Source organism: Pseudophryne corroboree, chromosome 4, assembly GCF_028390025.1.
Source record: "Pseudophryne corroboree isolate aPseCor3 chromosome 4, aPseCor3.hap2, whole genome shotgun sequence".
NCBI lineage: Eukaryota > Metazoa > Chordata > Amphibia > Anura > Myobatrachidae > Pseudophryne > Pseudophryne corroboree.
In genome coordinates, this window is record NC_086447.1 from 442,305,647 (window position 1) to 442,325,016 (window position 19,370).

At 45.1% G+C, this 19,370-nt stretch overlaps 1 protein-coding gene across 1 annotated transcript in view; it reads left to right on the forward strand.

Annotated features, from left to right (window-relative positions):
* The window catches only part of RNGTT (RNA guanylyltransferase and 5'-phosphatase), a 945,165-nt gene that overhangs the window by 812,341 nt on the left and 113,454 nt on the right, over window positions 1–19,370 (forward strand). The window lies entirely within an intron of this gene.

Consider the following 19,370-nt stretch of genomic DNA (forward strand, 5'->3'; position numbering starts at 1 on the left):
AGCTGACGCCCATACACATGCTGCGGCAGCTGGCGGTGATTGACAGCTGAACTGGGCGGACGTGTGTACACGCCCGCCCAGTTCATGATGTCAGTCCCCTACGGATTGGGCAGTGTGTATGCACAGCACACTGCCCGATCCGTCTATAGATATATCTGCATATACTGTATATCTTTCAGTGTGTACCCACCGTAAGAAAAATGAGTGTAATATGCATAATAGGTTAAGAAAGACTAGTTTAAAAAAGATTAGTAATCTTACTACCATCTTGATTTGCCTGTATTACAAAGTTCAGTTATTAAACAATACAAGTAATAGCATTTTTGGAGAAATCCTCCAGATACATATTTTTGTCATTTGAATGAAAACTACTGTGGTTATTTTGTGGTTATAATTAGGCTTACTATACCATCCCTTTAAACCGGGAGGTTTTGTGGTTGTTTAAAACCAGGCGGAATGCAGACTTGAAGTCTGCTAGCCACACACTGGCATATATATCTGCAGTTCAGTTGATTTGCAGCTATATATGCCGATGCTGGTTGTTCATACACACAGAAAGATGCACCAATATATCTTAAAGATGTATCTGCTGTTCAGTCTATCTGCAGCTATATATGCAGATGGGGGTTGTTCATACACACGGAAAGATGTGTCAATATATCTTATGCTGGGCATACACTGTACAGTTATCTGGCAGATAATCTGCCAGATCTGACTGGTTGGAAAAAAAATCTGGTAATGGATGAGAGCAAATGACAATCAAACACTTGCTCCTAAACACTGGAAAATGGGCAAAACCTGTAATTCAGACAAATTGGTTAAATCACGGATTTAACCAAACTGTATGTATGACCGTTTTTGACCGTTTTCCAGTGTTTGGGAGAAAATAGTCGATTGTCATTTGCTCTCATTCATTACCAGGTTTTTATTCCAACCAGCCAGATCTGGCAGATTATCTGACACAATTGTATAGTGTATGCCCAGATATCTGATGTTCGATCTATCTGCAGCTATATATGCTGATGGGGATTATTCATAGACACTGAAAGATGCACTAATATATCTGCAGATATAGGGGTATATGCAATTCACGGCGAATCGCGGCAAATTATCGCCGTTTTTTTAATTCGACACAATTCGACAGGTGAATTCCGGCAGGTGGCTGCCGGAATTCACCATATTCAATGAAAAACGGATTCGACAGTCCCGCGGGCGAAAATCGGCCGATTTGCCGGATTTTGCCGCGATTTAAAAAAACGGGAAAAACCCGGAAAAAAAAATGGCGTGGGGTCCCCCCTCCAAAGCATAACCAGCCTCGGGCTCTTCGAGCTGGTCCTGGTTCTAAAAATGCGGGGAAAAATTGGGCAGGGATCCCCCGTATTTTTAAAACCAGCACCGGGCTCTGCGCCTGGTGCTGGTGCAAAAAATACGGGGGACAAAACGAGTACGGGTCCCCCGTATTTTTCACACCAGCATCGGGCTCCACTAGCTGGACAGATAATGCCACAGCCGGGGGTCACTTTTATACAGTGCCCTGCGGCCGTGGCATTAAATATCCAACTAGTCACCCCTGGCCGGGGTACCCTGGGGGAGTGGGGACCCCTTCAATCAAGGGGTCCCCCTCCCCAGCCACCCAAGGGCCAGGGGTGAAGCCCGAGGCTGTCCCCCCCATCCAAAGGCTGCGGATGGGAGGCTGATAGCCTTGAGTAAAATGACAAGAATATTGTTTTTTCCAGCAGTACTACAAGTCCCAGCAAGCCTCCCCCGCAAGCTGGTACTTGGCGAACCACAAGTACCAGCATGCGGGAGAAAACCGGGCCCGCTGGTACCTGTAGTTCTACTGGGAAAAAAATACCCAAATAAAAACAGGACACACACACCGTGACAAGTAAAACTTTATTACACACTGCCGACACACACATACTTACCTATGTTGACACGCCGACTGCCACGGTCTCCGACGATCCCGAGGGTACCTGTGAAAACAATTATACTCACCTTCCAGCGTCCAGAGGTACATCAACGTCCAGAGATAATCCACGAACTTGTTAAAAAAAAAAACGAACACCCGTTCCATGCCGGACTGAAAGGGGTCCCATGCTTTCACATGAGACCTCTTTCCACGAATGCCGGGACATCACGTGACTCCTGTCACTGAAGTCCCTTCAGCCAATCAGGAAGCGCTACTTCCGTGGCGCTCACCTGATTGGCTGTGCGCTGTCTGAGCTGTCAGACAGCGCATCGCAAAGCCGCTCCATTAGTTTCAATGGTGGGAACTTTGCCGTCAGCGGTGGGGTTACCCGCGGTCAGCCGCTGACCGGCGGGTGACCTCACCGCTAGCCGCTAAGTTCCCACCATTGAATATAATGGACGGAGCTGTGCGATGCGCTGTCTGAGTTCAGACAGCGCACAGCCAATCAGGTGAGCGCAACGAAGTTGCGCTTCCTGATTGGCTTTAGAGACCTTTGTGTGACAGCTGTCACTGACAGGTCTCATTCGTGGAAAGGGGTCTCATGTGTCAGCATGGGACCCCTTTCAGTCCGGTGGTCCGGGTGTTCGTTTTCTTTTTTTGCCAAGTCCGTGGATTTATCTCTGGACCATGGCTGAGGTGAGTATATTGATCTTTTCTTTTCAGGTATCCGTGGATTCTACATGGAGAAGAGGACCGATGTCGGCGTGTGAACATAGGTAAGTATGTGTGTGTCGGCAGTGTGTAATAAAGTTTTACTGTCACGGTGTCTGTGTACTGTTTTTATTTGGGTATTTTTTTTCCAGTAGAACTACAGGTACCAGCGGGCCCGTTTTTCTCCCGCATGCTGGTACTTGTGGTTCTCCAAGTACCAGCTTGCAGGGGAGGCTTGCTGGGACTTGTAGTTCTTCTGGAAAAAACAATATTCTGTCATTTTACTCGAGGCTATCAGCCTCCCATCCGCAGCCCTTGGATGGGGGGGACAGCCTCGGGCTTCACCCCTGGCCCTTGGGTGGCTGGGGGGGGGACCCCTTGATTGAAGGGGTCCCCACTCCCCCAGGGTACCCCGGCCAGGGGTGACTAGTTGGATATTTAATGCCACGGCCGCAGGGCACTGTATAAAAGTGACCCCCGGCTGTGGCATTATCTGTCCAGCTAGTGGAGCCCGATGCTGGTGTGAAAAATACGGGGGACCCCTGCTCGTTTTGTCCCCCGTATTTTTTGCACCAGGCGCAGAGCCCAGTGCTGGTTTTAAAAATACGGGGGATCCCTGCCCAATTTTTCCCCGCATTTTTAGAACCAGGACCAGCTCGAAGAGCCCGAGGCTGGTTATGCTTTGGACGGGGGACCCCACGCCATTTTTTTTTTTATTATTTTACCGTTCCAGCAATAAAAAATAAATTAAAAAAAATAATATTTTTAAAAATATATAAATAATACTTGTGCCTCCAAAAAAAAAAAAAAAAAGTACCTAATCCCTTCTAATATAAATAGATATGCTATTCCCAAAAAAAAAACACAAAAAAAAAACATGTTTAATTTTTTTTTTATTGTTTTCACCCTCCAAAGTGTGGCGGATTGAAAATGACGAATTTACTGTCTAAAAGCACTGCTGTCGAATTTCCAAACTTGAATTGAATATGCTTTTGTCGAATTGCAGCACTTGTATCATTGCAGAAAAGTCGAATTTGCAAAAAGTCGAATTTCAAAAAGTCGAATTTTGAAAGTCCGTTTTTTTGACGGAAAGCACTGAATTGCATTGACAAATTTTTTTTTTTTGGCGAAAATTACCCGGAATTCGACAATTTCGGGAATTCGACCGCAATTGCATATACCCCATAGTGGCCATCTTCTGTGTTGCACAGCAGATGCAATATGTCTGTGAAAGACTTCTTTCACAGACATATTGCTTGTACACACCTGCAGATCAGCAAAAGATATATTGGCCAATCAATTGCTTGCCCAATATATCTACCAGTGTGTACCCAGCATTATTCATTAGTGATCCAGTTTAACCCCTTCAGTGGCATGCCCAGAAATCTTCCGGGCTTGCCAGCGATGACAGCGCTGGCAACCCCGGAAGATTTGCTGGCATACTGACTGATATCCCGGGGACAGCCGTGCGGCGCCCGGGAATCAGTATATTCCATTATGGAGTTTAACCCGCCCCCCGGACTCCTATTGGTCAAGGGTGGGTTTAGCAGTAAAATGCATTATGCTGATTCGCAGCCGGGAATCCGCGCTGGGGCTGGCGATCCCCTCGGGGGTCTGCTGCTCACTTCACACAGCGCTGGGAGAGATCCGTGCTTAAATTCTAAGCAATCTGACTAGATTGCTTAGACGTTAAGCATTGCCCACTGCATAGATTGCTTAGACGTTAAGCAATGCCCCAGCAATGCAATGTGTATGCCCACAGCGATAGCGATGCGCGACGCTATCGCCGGTGCTAGATTGGCCTGCATGCAGTCACAATCTAGCAGGTCACTCATTTCACCCGCTGGGTGAAATGAGCAGCCCCCCCTCGCTCAGCACACATCGCGCTGTGTGCTGAGCAGTCGGTGCTAGATCGCTCAGCACACATCTCTCTCCCCGTGTTTATGGGGCATAAAGAGGGATATTGTTACTACAAGCTTTGAGAATATGGCAGTCCAATATCCGTTAAGTTAGCTCTGTGTTTTGCTAAATAGCAAGATATGACAACTTTGGTTTAATGCAATCATTTCATTGGTACTATGTTACTATGAATAATGGGTGGCATCTTTTTGACCACAAGCCAACCATGAAGTTTCTCATGTCCCTTTAGGTTTGGGCACTGACGTGATTCCTGCATTGTGCCTTCTGATGCATTGTTTTTCTTCTAAGCTTGTTTCTCTTGTCTGCCAAGATGTTTCTATTAAATGCTCCGTATTGAGCGTAGCACCTCGGTGAGGCAGAGTGTATACAGATTGCTAGCATATGCTAATGATACTTTTATGCTAGGTCTAATTATTCTCATCAGTGCACTTATGTAAAGTATGAGAACTACTGTAAGCTGTGCTGCACTTTACTGAGGCTTTTCTGAATACGAGCTGGGTATGAAACGTGGAGTCATTTATAACATGAAATATAAAGATTAATTTGTGAGATTTTTTTTTCTCGGTTTTTTTTCTATAATGTGAAATGATGGTTTTCTAAATGATATCAGATGCATTGCATCACCTTGAGCGGATGATTTTTTTTTCTCACATTCATTTTGAGAGCTGTTGCAGAGCCCCAGGGATTATTTCATAATCTCTCTAAGCATGTCATGTGAAAGCATAAAGTTTATGTGAATACATGTATCTATCTGCAAATTAAGTTCTCCCAGCTCCCTGAAGATTTTAAATTCTCCAGGGCGTTCTCATAAATCTCACAAAGATCTAGCTTTATAACTTTTAATTAAATAGTGCTATAAATTGCTGTGTGTGTCAAATATGCACTAGTTCCTATTTTAGAGCCTGTTTACTAATTTAGGAACAGAGGGGTCTATGTACTAAGCCTTGGAGAGAAATAAAGTGGATGGAGATAAACTACTGGCCAACCAGCTCCTAACTGCCACGTTACAGGCTAAAGACCGCTTGTTGGCTGGGACTTTATTTCCATCCACTTCATCTCTGTCCAAGGCTTAGTACATAGACCCCTGACTTTGAGTTGAATACAAAGTGAGCTGGGCTCTGAATCTCTGAAGATCCTCTTGTAAGCAAGTGCATCATGTGGAAGGGGTTGGGGGATGGTGTCATCCATGGGCACCAGGAGGTGGTGGGGGTTCTGGGAAGCAGCAGCAGGGGGGAAGGTGGGGAGCACTGAGCACAGACTTTATGGTATATGTCTGTGGATGAGGGGAACAGGGAAACATACAGTGTAGGATGTGGAGGGTGAACGGGAAAACACATTAATCAAACACCCACTGTCTCTTCCTAGTCATCCTCTGCCAAACACTGCCTCACCCTCACCCAATCCCCTGTCCCCCACTGCCATGCTTGTCACCCACTGCCTACATATGCCACCCTCTGCCTCCTCCCTGCCACCCATTGTCTCTTAACAGTTGCATGAATATAGTAAAAATACATGCATTGCACGGACTCCGAAAAGAACTGGTCCCTGCGATTGTAATCGCATATGTGGCAACCATTCTGTGGTAACTTGCTGTGGCCCTGTAATAATTTTTTATTGTCTGACGGGGTCCCTGGACTAGATTATTGCTCTCTGAGCCAGAAGTCATTACTAAAGGCATGTTTCACCTGTTTCATACAGTAAATATTCATCTGTGGCCTTGTTAGACTAAGCTAATTTATTATTGTATGGCTAATTGAGTTTAGAAGATTACTGTAGAAATGCAAATTGTGGTGTATACTTTTGATTATATGGTTTTCTTTCTTTTCACAGATTTATTAAAACTATAATTTAAGTTGATTAAAATATGACTTTTAATATAAACAAATATGCAACAGTTTTCATACCATGACATGAATAAAGATGTTTAATAATGTGTTCTCTTGTCATCTTCTAATGTACTCTATAATCAACTGTTTAAGATTCTGAAACACTCCCTGCAGTGCCCATCAGTTGTTTGCTGATTAGAAGTGCACTCTCTATAGAGGATGAAATACCTCTTCAAAATGTATTTCTAAAAGTGACTAAAACTCTTACCTTTTATTTTGTACATTTTTATCAGTAGTACCAGTGTGACGGGGAGCGTCACCTCCACAGATGTAGCATCATGACATCACTAACAGCGGGCTGGGACCAAGAAGCTCCTGGCAGCTCTCTAGATTAGTGTGCCATGCTAGGCACCCTGCAAGACCAATTCAGGTGCCATTAGGGCAGCAACGGTGCTGGCTACTATGTCTCGCACCCTTTACTTCAGCAGCACTGATCACACCTAATTATGTCCCTGAGTAATACTATTATATAAGACCATGGAAGCTTAAATGTAAAAGTATCATAAATGAGTTGTCAAGTTGAGGATATTCTCCCCATTTGGTGCCAACCCATATAACCCTTTAGTAGCGTACCCAGCAAGAGGTCTGCAGGTCGCTGTGTCCTAATACGTGCCACCGGATTTGTTTCTGCGTATAAGATTTGGCACCACATATGAGTGCAAGTGAAAATATAATGATTTAATATACTACCGTACAGTGACTATCCCATATGGGTTCAACAGTGACATTAAGTACTTTGCACCAAATTAGCGCTAGCCTTTTGGACTTGTAATTAGCCATTTTATCCTAACATCTGTTAACCAACACACATACCACATCCCCATTTTCTCTCTCTCCTCCTCCCTTCTCTCTGTGTGCCACTTACCCTGTCAACGGACTGTGTTACGTTTTCTTCTTCTCTGGTGATCTTCTGATGTATTTTGACCTGTCTGTCTCCCTTCTGTTTATATGAAAATGTTACAGCTACAGTATAAAGGGGTGGCACTCGATATCCCGGCTGTGGGGATACTGGTGCCGGGATCCCGACCGCCGGGATACCAACAACTATTTTCGCCGGTCTGCTGGGATCCCGACAGCTGGGCAGGCGTGGTATACCCGTATAAAGATCTATGATAAAGAGGAAGTTAGTTCAAGAAGGAACTGTCTATGCTGACTGGTGTAATGGGGGTCACTGCAGATCATTGTTTGCTTTGCTAATTACGTAGTGCATCAGGTACAGCTCTCCAAACTCGTGACAGTCCAGAGGTATTTGGTAGTCAATATGCAGCTATTGAATGGGCACTTGTGACATTTTTATGCTACAACCATAGAATTAGGAGCATTCATAATGTTTCAGGAATTCAGAATTGTGCTCTGACAGTTTCTTTCTTTTCACTATAAATTAGATTTTATAGGCATCCATAATGTATTCAAAGTGCAGTGTCCATGTGACAATGTAACGCAAGGTTTTACAGTTTGATAAGTGCCAGTGTATACCCAAAGGTAACTGCAGCTCTTTGGCCTGGATAATATTTACATTTAATTGAGCATTTAATTTAGAATTAAAGAAGAGTTTTTTTGAATCTGCAGTAACCAGGTATCCTGAAGTTCTTCCCCAGAGTTGGGCTCTGATTGCAGAGAAAAAAAGGACTTTGATTAGTTTTATCCTCTTAGATTGCACTTAAGTCAATAAAACAGTTTTGTGTAGTGAGCTACATGAATTTCATAAAAAAAAAAAACATATATAAGCATAGAAATATACACGTGTAAAAAAGTAGGTTTGTCCTTACGACTCTGTAATCAAAAGCATTTTCCTCTTTTCCTGCCACTCTTTATGTCCCCTGTTCTTTCATACCAGCACTTCCTTTGTCAGAGTCTGCTCAGTCAACACAATTCTTACCCATATATTGTCACAGTGGAGTATGTGAACTGTGAAGCTAGCTCACATAATAGAAGGCAATGCAATCAGCGACTTGTTTTATATTTTATACAAAATCAGATCACATTCAAATGAAGCGATACACTGATGGAGAATTCTGTGTTTGGCATCACCCCCTCTTGTTCCAGGACATCACCCAAAGAGCACACGCCTCATAACGGTTTACTTTTCCCATAGTTATTTATATAGGAACGCATTTCTTGTTTGTTTTTCTTCATAATGGTCAGTTTGATTTTTTTTTTTTCTTGAAATGTTTTAATAAGTATATTAAGGGGTATAATTGAAGTGGAAAGCTGCCGTCTGTCGAAAAGACGGCAGTTTTCGACTTTTTTAGGTCGGAAGGGGTTCCGACCTATTCAATATAACCCAGAGGAATTTGACTTGTCGAAAAGCACGTGGATCAGCGGAACAGCTGCCGATCCGCGTGCTTCTGTCGAAAACGGGGCCAAAATCTTTCTGACCATCTCAATCCGACTTTAAAAACAGTCGGATTGAGATGAGGGGGGAGAGCCGTGGGGAGACTGGGGAGAGCAGCGCTACAGAGCGGCTACAAAAGCGTAGCCGGAGGATGTGTTACAGCCGCCGCACACAGCAGCATCCACCCGGCTCCAGCAAGCGAGACCTCTTGAGCGGCAGCTGTGACACATCCTCCGGCTACGCTGCTTTAGCCGCTGCTGTAACGCGACTCTCCCCCGTCTGCCCGCGGCTTTCGCCCGTCTCAGCTCCCGCATATCAATTCGACTTTTTTATACCCCGTTATACTTATATATAAGTTATACTATAAGCAATGTATATCAACCGGCACTCCAAGTAAAACAGCAGAGCAATATGCCGGGTGCCCTCCTCTTGTTATGTGATAATGTAGCAGAGTTACAGGCGGCACTCACGGACTCCTTCAAAAACGACCAGGAACCCCGGGTCTGTGTACAACGTTTCGGATTTATTATCCTTCGTCCTCCCCTGTCATAATGGTTAAAATAATAAAAAGAAGATATTTATAACACAGTCTGTTAAAAATATCTTTTTTTATTATTTTAATAATTCCCCCCCCTGTGGCTGCTTGTGAGGGTGGGAGGCAGCGGGAGAGGTGCCTCCCGCTGCTAACACTAAAACTCCGGGCAGCGGGGGGTGGGCAGGGGCGGGGCGCAGCAATGGGCTGTGAAAGCCCATTGAAAATGCATGGGGAAGCGGCACCTACACTGGTGCCGCAATGACAGGGGCGTCCCTGTCAGTGCCCCAGATGTGATTGGCCCAGCGGTTCCAGTGCTGGATCCGCTGTCCAATCACCCCCTTCCCGGCTGCAGCAGGCGCCGTGGGCTGTGTGGGCGCCCGCTGCAGCCAGCACCGCTACTATGGGAGAAACGTCATGAGTCATGACGTCTCTCCCATAGTACAGCAGAGACGAGCCGGCGGACGGAGACGGAGTTCAGCGCTGCAGGAGCGGTAAGTATGTGTGTGTGGTTTTTTTTTATGTGTTTGTGTTGGGGGCAGCAACAGGGGCACAACAACAAGGGGCACAACAAGGGGCCCAGCAACTGGGGGGCACAACAACATGGGGCACAGCAACTGGGGGGCACAACAACAAGGGGCACAGCAACAGGGGCACAACTATAGGGCACAGCAAAAGGGGCACAGCAACTAAGGGGCACAGCAACTAAGGGGCACAACTACAAGGGGCTCAACTACAAGGGGCACAGCAACTGGGGGGCTCAACTACAAGGGGCACAGCAACTGGGGGGCTCAACTACAAGGGGCACAGCAACTGGGGGGCACAGCAACTGGGGGCACAATTACAGGGGTCACAATTACAGGGGTCACAGCTACTGGGGGCAAAGCTACAGGGGGCACAGCGACTGGGGTCACAACTACTGGGGGCACAGCTACAGGGGCCACAGCGACTGGGGGCAAAGCTACAAGGGGCACTGCTACAAGGGGCACAGCTACAACGGGCACAGCTACAGGGGTCACAACTACTGGGGGCACAGCCACAAGGGGCACAGCGACTGGGGGCACAACTACTCAGGGCACTGCTACTGGGGGCACTGCTACAGGGGGCAAAGCTACTAGGGGTACAGCTACTAGGCTCACAACTATTGGGGGAGCCTGCTCCATCATCCCAGTTAGCAGCAGCACTCTCCCCTGTCTGTGCTAACGTCCTCCCGCGTCAGCGAGTGTATAATATTCATTCATTTCTCTCTCTCCTCCTGTGGATTACTTTGTAAGTATAATTTTCATTTTTACAGGTACCGGCCCTATTGGATTCTACTGGACAAGTGGACGTGACCAGCGTGGGATGTAGGTAAGTAAGCTCTCTCTCATTTTTACAGGAACCACCTATTGGATTCTACATGGACAAGTGGACGTGACCGGCGTGGGATGTAGGTAAGTATGTGTGAGTGTGTAAGTGTGTTTTGATAAATTTTTACTTTCACGGTGTGTGTGTTCTGTTTTTATTTGGGTATTTTTTGTTGTTGTAGAACTACAGGTACCAGTGGGCCCGTTATTTCCCTGCATGCTGGCACTTGAGGTTCTCCAAGTACCAGCAAGCGGGGGAGGCTTGCTGGGCCTTGTAGTTCCACTACAAAAAACAATATTCTTTTTTATACACACTTATGGCTATCAGCCCGGCACCCACCGCCCAGGGGTGCTGGGGACAGCCTCGGGCTTCACCCCTGGCCCTTGGGTGCCTGGAGGGGGGGACCTCTTGATTTAAGGGGTCCCCAGTCCTCCAGGGAACCCCGGACAGGGGTGACTAGTTGGGGGGGGTAATGCCACGGCTGCAGGGACCTACATAAATGTGTCCCCCGGCTGTGGCATTATGTCTCTGGCTAGTGGAGCCCGGTGCTGGTTTTAAAAATACGGGGGACCCCTACATCTTTTGTCCCCCGTATTTTTTGAACCAGGACCGGTCTAAGAGCCCGTTGCTGGTTGTCTAAATACGGGGAACCCCTGTCCAATTTTTTTCCAGTATTTAAACAACCAGGACCGGCTCAAAGAGCCCGAGGCTGGTTATACTTAGGAAGGGGGACCTCACACATTTTTTTTTTTTTTTTTACATTTTTTAACCCATTCAGACCCTTCTCCATTAAGTTAATGGAAGCCCTGGACAACAAAATTGCATTCATGTCCTCCTCCCACTCCCTTCCCAAACACTAATTTTTATTTTTTTTCTATACAAATGTACAATATATCACAAGTATGATGAGCAGGCAGGCAGCTGGCATTGGTGGCATCGGACTGAGGTGCAAATTAGTGGCGGAGGGCTGGGTCAGTTGATGGTGGGCGAGTTTGTAAGCCATTGGCGGTGGCAGCAGGCATCGGCTCAGTGGCAGTAGCGGGCATTGGCTTGGCGGCGGTAGGGGTCAACGGCAGGATTCGGCGGACATTATGGCTGTAGTCCGTCTTGAGGAAGTCTCCGGTTGCCTAGGAGACGAAACGCGTTGACGCCCACTCCACATTGGTCTCTGTTTGGTTTCATCTGTCCGTGGAACGGACCTACTGCCATACACAGCCACAGCACTTCTCCGCACGCTGGAAGCCGGGTGCTCCAGCTGACTGTCAGCCGCAGACCACAATCCGAGAAGCGGCAGTCCGGAGCTCAAAGCCGGCGGTGTCCCGCAGTACTTCACGTCAGTTGCTTACTACTACCAAAGCCGGAGAGTACCAGCTAACTACCGCACACGGCTGCCCACAGCGGCTTCAACTCCACCTGCCTTTCCATTTGTTTTCACCGGGTGTCTGCTAAATGTCCTCCGCAGTGGGGTCAATTACCCGTGGTGTGGAATCAATCACAGAAACCGCCTGACAAGGCCATCAATCAGGGGAGCTTTTTGCGAATGGAACGGTAACGCTATTCTATTAACCACCTACATATGTGCAATTTATTATAAAACGGACCCTGTATTTAAATAATTCAGGAACCAGCACACTGGTAATTATTTATCACAATTAATTCATATTATTCATTTAGAGACTGCATCATCATATTTGCGGGACTTTTCATTATTATTATTAAATAGTTTTTGACACTGGGACGCCAGTGTTTAATAATACATTTCTTACCAAACAGAACCAATAAGTTATTTTTAGAATATATAGCATATTGTTTATTGTTTGTCTAGAGAGCAATATTGCTACACAGTTCATGTATGTATGTGTCTTATACTGCTAATCTTAAACAGACCAAATATAAAAGTGGTTATTTATAATTGAAGTTGTACTGAGTCAATCATTATACATGACAGACTGCACACTGGTATCACAAAGTGTTTTTTGGCGCAGAGTAAACTTTTTCTTTGATTATGGCTGTAGTGCCTCACCAGCCTCTGACCTCACCGCACGCCACTGGCCGGGAGTGCACGCCTTCTACTAGGGGGGGGGTAAGATAAGGGAGACACTGGGAAGGTAACAACAAATTTCTGTGGTTTGTGAAACCCCAGAGTGCACTTGAGTGTCCTTATCTGGAATCTCCAGAATCTCTTTTATTGTCAAGTTGAGCATTTCCACTCCCTGGAGAAGGGGTGTTAGCATCTTAGATATCAAATGCATTTTGCAGCTAGTATGTGTAATACTTGTGGAACATGCGCTTTTGAGGCATAAATGATAACAGAAGAAATTTTGTAATTGCGCCTTGAGTAATTGAATGTTGTTTATTATAACACAAACTAAAATGTACACAAATAACTCATGTCTCAATAGAGAATAAAACGTTGTAGTGAAAAATAGATAAAAATACTAAATAAAGAAAAAATAATGAAAAATTACAGTCCTATTCAGTTCTGGAAACTAGTGTCTTTTTCCCCTACAGACTGTACCGCATCCTGGTGGTCTCAACACCGTAGAGGGTCTGCTGCACGGGCACCCTCCATGTAGTTAGACCATACCTCCCAACTGTCCTGATTTTCGCGGGACAGTCCCGTTTTTTTGGGACTGTCCCACCCGCGGGCCGCAGTGTCCCGTGTGGGGGGGGGGGGGGGGGGGGCAGTTGGGAGGCTCCTGCACTCGCTGCTCTGCTTAGCAGAGCAGCGGTGAATAGATGCTGTGCACATGCACACAGCATCTATTCAGTGGAGACAGCAGGAGAGGAGGCATGCCAGCAGCTCACGGAGCGCTGGGCATGCCCCCTCAGTGACAGAAACGGGGCGTGGCTCGCGATTGCAGCCCTCTCACGAAGCCACACCCATTGTCATAGGCCACGCCCCTTTTGTCGTGTGTCCCTCTTCCTATGACAGAAAAGTTGGGAGGTATGGTTAGACACTTACGAGAGCGGTCGGTCCGTAGCTCCTGCACACATTCATTTGCTCACTGTCTCCCCGTCCATCCAGGGGTACCCCATTTAATTATTAAGTAGAGTTCTGGACACCATTGCTTGAACTACTCCCTTAATTAATTTTTTACATATAAGAACATTGAGCTTTGCCAATAAGTTTTACTGGAACATGTGTTGTATATGGACTTGTTTTTCATTTTATGCACCACTGTGTCAATAGTGAGGAGGGACGCCACGCTCCTTGACACAAGCATATGAACACCAATTTATCAAGTGACAATTATTTTTCATTATTTGTCTTTTTTTCTTTATTTAGTATTTTCTTCTCTCTATTTTTCACTACAGGTTGAGTATCCCTTATCCAAAATGCTTGGGACCAGAGGTATTTTGGATATCGGATTTTTCCGTATTTTGGAATAATTGCATACCATAATGAGATATCATGGCGATGGGACCTAAATCTAAGCACAGAATGCATTTATGTTACATATACACCTTATACACACAGCCTGAAGGCAATTTTAGCCAATATTTTTTATAATTTTGTGCATTAAACAAAGTGTGTCTACATTCACACAATTCATTTATGTTTCATATACAACTTATACACACAGCCTGAAGGTCATTTAATATAATATTTTTAATAACTTTGTGTATTAAACAAAGTTTGTGTACATTGAGTCGTCAAAAAACAAAGGTTTCACTATCTCACTCAAAAAAGTCCATATTTCGGAATATTCCGTATTTCGGAATATTTGGATATAGGATACTCAACCTGTATAACGTTTTTTTTCTATAGAGACATGAGTTATTTGTGTACAGTTTAGTTTTTGTGTAATAATAAACAACATTCAATTACTCAAGGCACAATTACAAAACTCTTTTTTTTCCGTACATATGTAATTTTGAGGTTTCGGGTTTAGCCTCTATTGTAATTTGCTGCGTATACACAAATGAGTGAGCGCAGGATCTCCTTTTCTGACCATTAATAAATGGTAACAGGATTGTTTGAACTCCCGGTCCACAGACTTTTTAAGAGTCTGTCCTGTCTGCCAACATCAAGTTATGAGGTAATATTTGTCAGTATGGACAGCCAAACTGGTGTCTCTGTTACTAAATTGTGATGCAGACTTATACACTGCTCACAAAATAGTGATCCTGCTAAAGCAGCATTTTCCCGACATTTTCTCACAGCAAAATTACATACACACACTGGAATAAAACAAGTCTCAAACACTAGTTTACCCCGATAGTGAACAGGAGAAGGTATGTACATATATATCAGACACAGTTCTTATAACAACAGTATACTGTATGATGACAAAGAATATATAATTCATACACGATTAATCAACGTGTATTCTCTGTCAGTCTGGACAGCCAAACTGGTGTCTCTGTTACTAAATTGTGATGCAGACTTATACACTGCTCACAAAATAGTGATCCTTCTAAAGCAGCATTTTCCCGACATTTTCTCACAGCAAAATTACATACACACACTGGAATAAAACAAGTCTCAAACACTAGTTTACCCAGATAGTGAACAGGAGAAGGTATGTACATATTTATCAGACACAGTTCTTATAACAACAGTATATGATGACAAAGAATATATAATTCACACACGATTAATCAACGTGTATTCTCTGTCAGTCTGGACAGCCAAACTGGTGTCTCTGTTACTAAATTGTGATGCAGACTTATACACTGCTCACAAAATAGTGATCCTGCTAATGCAGCATTTTCCTGCCATTTTCTCACAGCAAAATTACACACACACATACACACTGGAATAAAACAAGTCTCAAACACTAGTTTACCCAGATAGTAACATGAGAAGGCACAGAGAAGGAAGAACCAGCACACTGTTTTGTTAATTAAGTTTAAGACCTTAGCTAGGCAGAATTATTCCGGAACTCCCTAGCAATGATCCAGTTTTAATGTTAACCGCTTCCCCACATTTATCCCCCAGTGTTATGACATGCTTGGATTTGTGAGGTCCGCTCAGGTTCTGGTTCTGCTAATTTATTTTTTATACTGACAGTGCTGATATATGTTGCTGAAAGCAGTGCTCCCTCACTCTAACAGCCTGAAATAGCCAGATTTGCACCTTGCTGGTCATAGTAGCTCTCTTTATGCAGAACAGGGTGACCAGTGTACATCTGTGCTGCCATTTGAACCGGGGACCTCACTACTCCGGACCCCAGTTTTTACTCACCAATCTTCTTTTCTTCAGCTCTGTTAGGGGTGGCGGCAGGCTGCTGGTCCAAGCGATAGTCCTCAATCTGACTTCGATACAAGTACCCTTAGGACAGATGTCTTGTCAGCCTGGGCCATACCTCTCTATTAGGTATGGATGGGTTCTCTCCCCCCCCCCCCCCCCCATCCCCCCTAAGTCCCACGTAGCAGACAGGTAGTTGACAGCTACACTGACTGAAAATAATAGTTTAACATAAATATGAAGAAAAACTCTGGAGCCCTCCAGAGATGTGACCGGCTCTGAGGGCACATTTTTCTAAAACTGAGCTGTGGGAGGGGGCATAATGGGAAGGAGCCAGCACACAGTCAGTTGAAGATTTCCTAAACCCATCTATTCTATACCCCACTGTAATAAGCATTCCCCAGTATCCCCTGTGGATGCAAGAGAAAGCTGGGGGGGTTTCCAACCCTGGTAAAATCCTTTCTTCATAATCTATCAGGGGGACACTCTGATCCCTCTATGATGTTTATTGTTCTATGTTCAGATCATTGGGTTCTGGGTGATAGGTCGAAATGGTCAAAATGTTGACATGCAAAAGGTCGACTGTTTCAAATGGTCAACATGACAGTGGTTGGCATAAGTTGTTTTTTTTTTTTTTGGGGGGGGGGGGGGGTTCAACTTTGTCATCATTTACCATCCACATGGACTACGATTGGGAATAGTAACCTGTGCCGAGCGCAGCTGTAGCGGGTAAATGAGTGAAGCGGTACACTAATTGGGGTCACGTGGTTTACCATAGAAAATAACACCCAGACAACGACCATCAGCCAATAACAAGTCGTGGATACATCAACCTCCCAACCAGATAAGGAGAGCATTTATGTTCTTGAATACATTGATTTTTATATTCATGTGATGCTTTACATTTGGGGTAGTTAGCTACTGCAGATACTTTGTTTTGTTCATGTGAGTACAAGTGCCCATGTCCTATCCCCTTTCATATTTTTGGTCATACACAAAACCAGGGTTGGACTGGCCCACAGTGATACAGGGAAAATCTATGGGAAGTGGGGGGGGGGGGGGGGGGAAGTTTGGTGCTACCGTAGGGCCCACCTCCTCGTCTAGGAACCAGGTTCCAGACTGTGCACTTAAATTATACAGTACGTAAGATATATTATATGCACTAGCTGTCACTGCATTTTCCAAGTGACCCATTCATGCCCCAGTCCGACAATGCACAAAACTGAGGTTAGGTGGAGATATATGGGGTTATATGGGCTGGCGGGCCAGTGCTAGCTTTTTAACCTTTATAGCACCATACTCCTGTGCCAGTCCTCTAACCCATGGTCAAGAATACAGTGTCCCCAGAAGGATTTCGTGGAAGGAATTTTACGCAAGTATAGAAGCCCAATTTCATCTAAATGTTAAAAGTTAAAATGTTAATTTAATGTTAATTTAAATGTTTAATTTAAAAAGTTAAAATGCCTCATAGTGCATTAAAAGATAATTTTAATATGCAGTCATAGAAACAGGTAAAAGGCTTGCATACCAATGGTGGCGGTCAAAATACTGCAAGTTCAACAGCATAAAACACCATGCATATCATGGAATTGTGCAATCTGTGGAGTTTACTTAGTTCTGTGAGACCAGCTTCTGGGTTACAAGTCATTCTGGGACTGTTAGTGCACTAGAACAGTCCACTTAAACAAAATTTGTGTGGAAATGATGTCTTCTATTTATATCTTATATATAATATTATTTTTCAGTTATCTTTGGTGTTTGCTGTGATTTTCAGTTCTAAGTTTATCGAAACCAACTTCCTGTTTAGATGTTGATGGAGTTTCTTCTGCCTGGTTTAGAGCCGTTAGAGTGCTAAGAACTCTATCAAAGAGCTTGTCTCAGTCGTGTTGTAGGGCTTAATATATTTGTGACATCCTACTTTCTTCCTCTACACTTTCGTTTCTATTCCACTCCTCCTCCTTAATGACTATGTGCTAGTTCACATTCTATGGGGAAAAAATCAGTAGACACAAAATGCAGATTTCATTATAAAAATGGGGCCTTTTTCCCTGCAACCTGCGAAAAGCCGCTCTTCAATTGTTTGCAAAAAATTTCCAGGGATAATTCTCCTTAGGTTTACTGCAAATCTCTCTTAACCACCTCCTGAGCAGGTGAATAGTGGTGGAAAATTCCAATACTGACATCTCATTTTTGGGCTGGAAAAATTATGGAAATTGCAGTACGAGCTATGGAACCAGGTATATTGAGGTGCTGTGTGAGTTGGACAGGTGGGAGTAATGGGTTTTTCTCTGACGTCCTAAGTGGATGCTGGGGACTCCGTCAGGACCATGGGGATTAGCGGCTCCGCAGGAGACAGGGCACAAAAGTAAAAGCTTTTAGGATCAGGTGGTGTGCACTGGCTCCTCCCCCTATGACCCTCCTCCAAGCCTCAGTTAGATTTTTGTGCCCGGCCGAGAAGGGTGCAATCTAGGTGGCTCTCCTAAAGAGCTGCTTAGAGTAAAAGTTTTGTTAGGTTTTTTATTTTCAGTGAGTCCTGCTGGCAACAGGCTCACTGCATCGAGGGACTTAGGGAAGAGAAGTGAACTCACCTGCGTGCAGGATGGATTGGCTTCTTAGGCTACTGGACACCATTAGCTCCAGAGGGAGTCGGAACACAGGTCTCACCCTGGGGTTCGTCCCGGAGCCGCGCCGCCGACCCCCTTGCAGATGCCGAAAAATGAAGAGGTCCAGAAACCGGCGGCAGAAGACTTTTCAGTCTTCATAAGGTAGCGCACAGCACTGCAGCTGTGCGCCATTGTTGTCAGCACACTTCATAGCAGCGGTCACTGAGGGTGCAGGGCGCTGGGGGGGGCGCCCTGGGCAGCAATGATAGTACCTTATTCTGGCTAAAAATACATCACATATAGCCCCTGGGGGCTATATGGATGTATTTAACCCCTGCCAGGTCTCAGAAAAACGGGAGAAGAAGCCCGCCGAAAAGGGGGCGGGGCCTATTCTCCTCAGCACACAGCGCCATTTTCCCTCACAGAAATGCTGGTGGGAAGGCTCCCAGGCTCTCCCCTGCACTGCACTACAGAAACAGGGTTAAAACAGAGAGGGGGGGCACTTATTTGGCGATATGACTATATATATTAAAATGCTATAAGGGAAAAACACTTATATAAAGGTTGTCCCTGTATAATTATAGCGTTTTTGGTGTGTGCTGGCAAACTCTCCCTCTGTCTCCCCAAAGGGCTAGTGGGGTCCTGTCCTCTATCAGAGCATTCCCTGTGTGTGTGCTGTGTGTCGGTACGTGTGTGTCGACATGTATGAGGACGATGTTGGTGAGGAGGCGGAGCAATTGCCTGTAATGGTGATGTCACTCTCTAGGGAGTCGACACCGGAATGGATGGCTTATTCAAGGAATTACGTGATAATGTCAACAGAGACGGCCGGCAAACAAAATAGTACCTGTCCAGGCGTCTCAAACACTGTCAGGGGCTTTAAAACGCCCATTTACCTCAGTCGGTCGACACAGACACAGACACGGACAC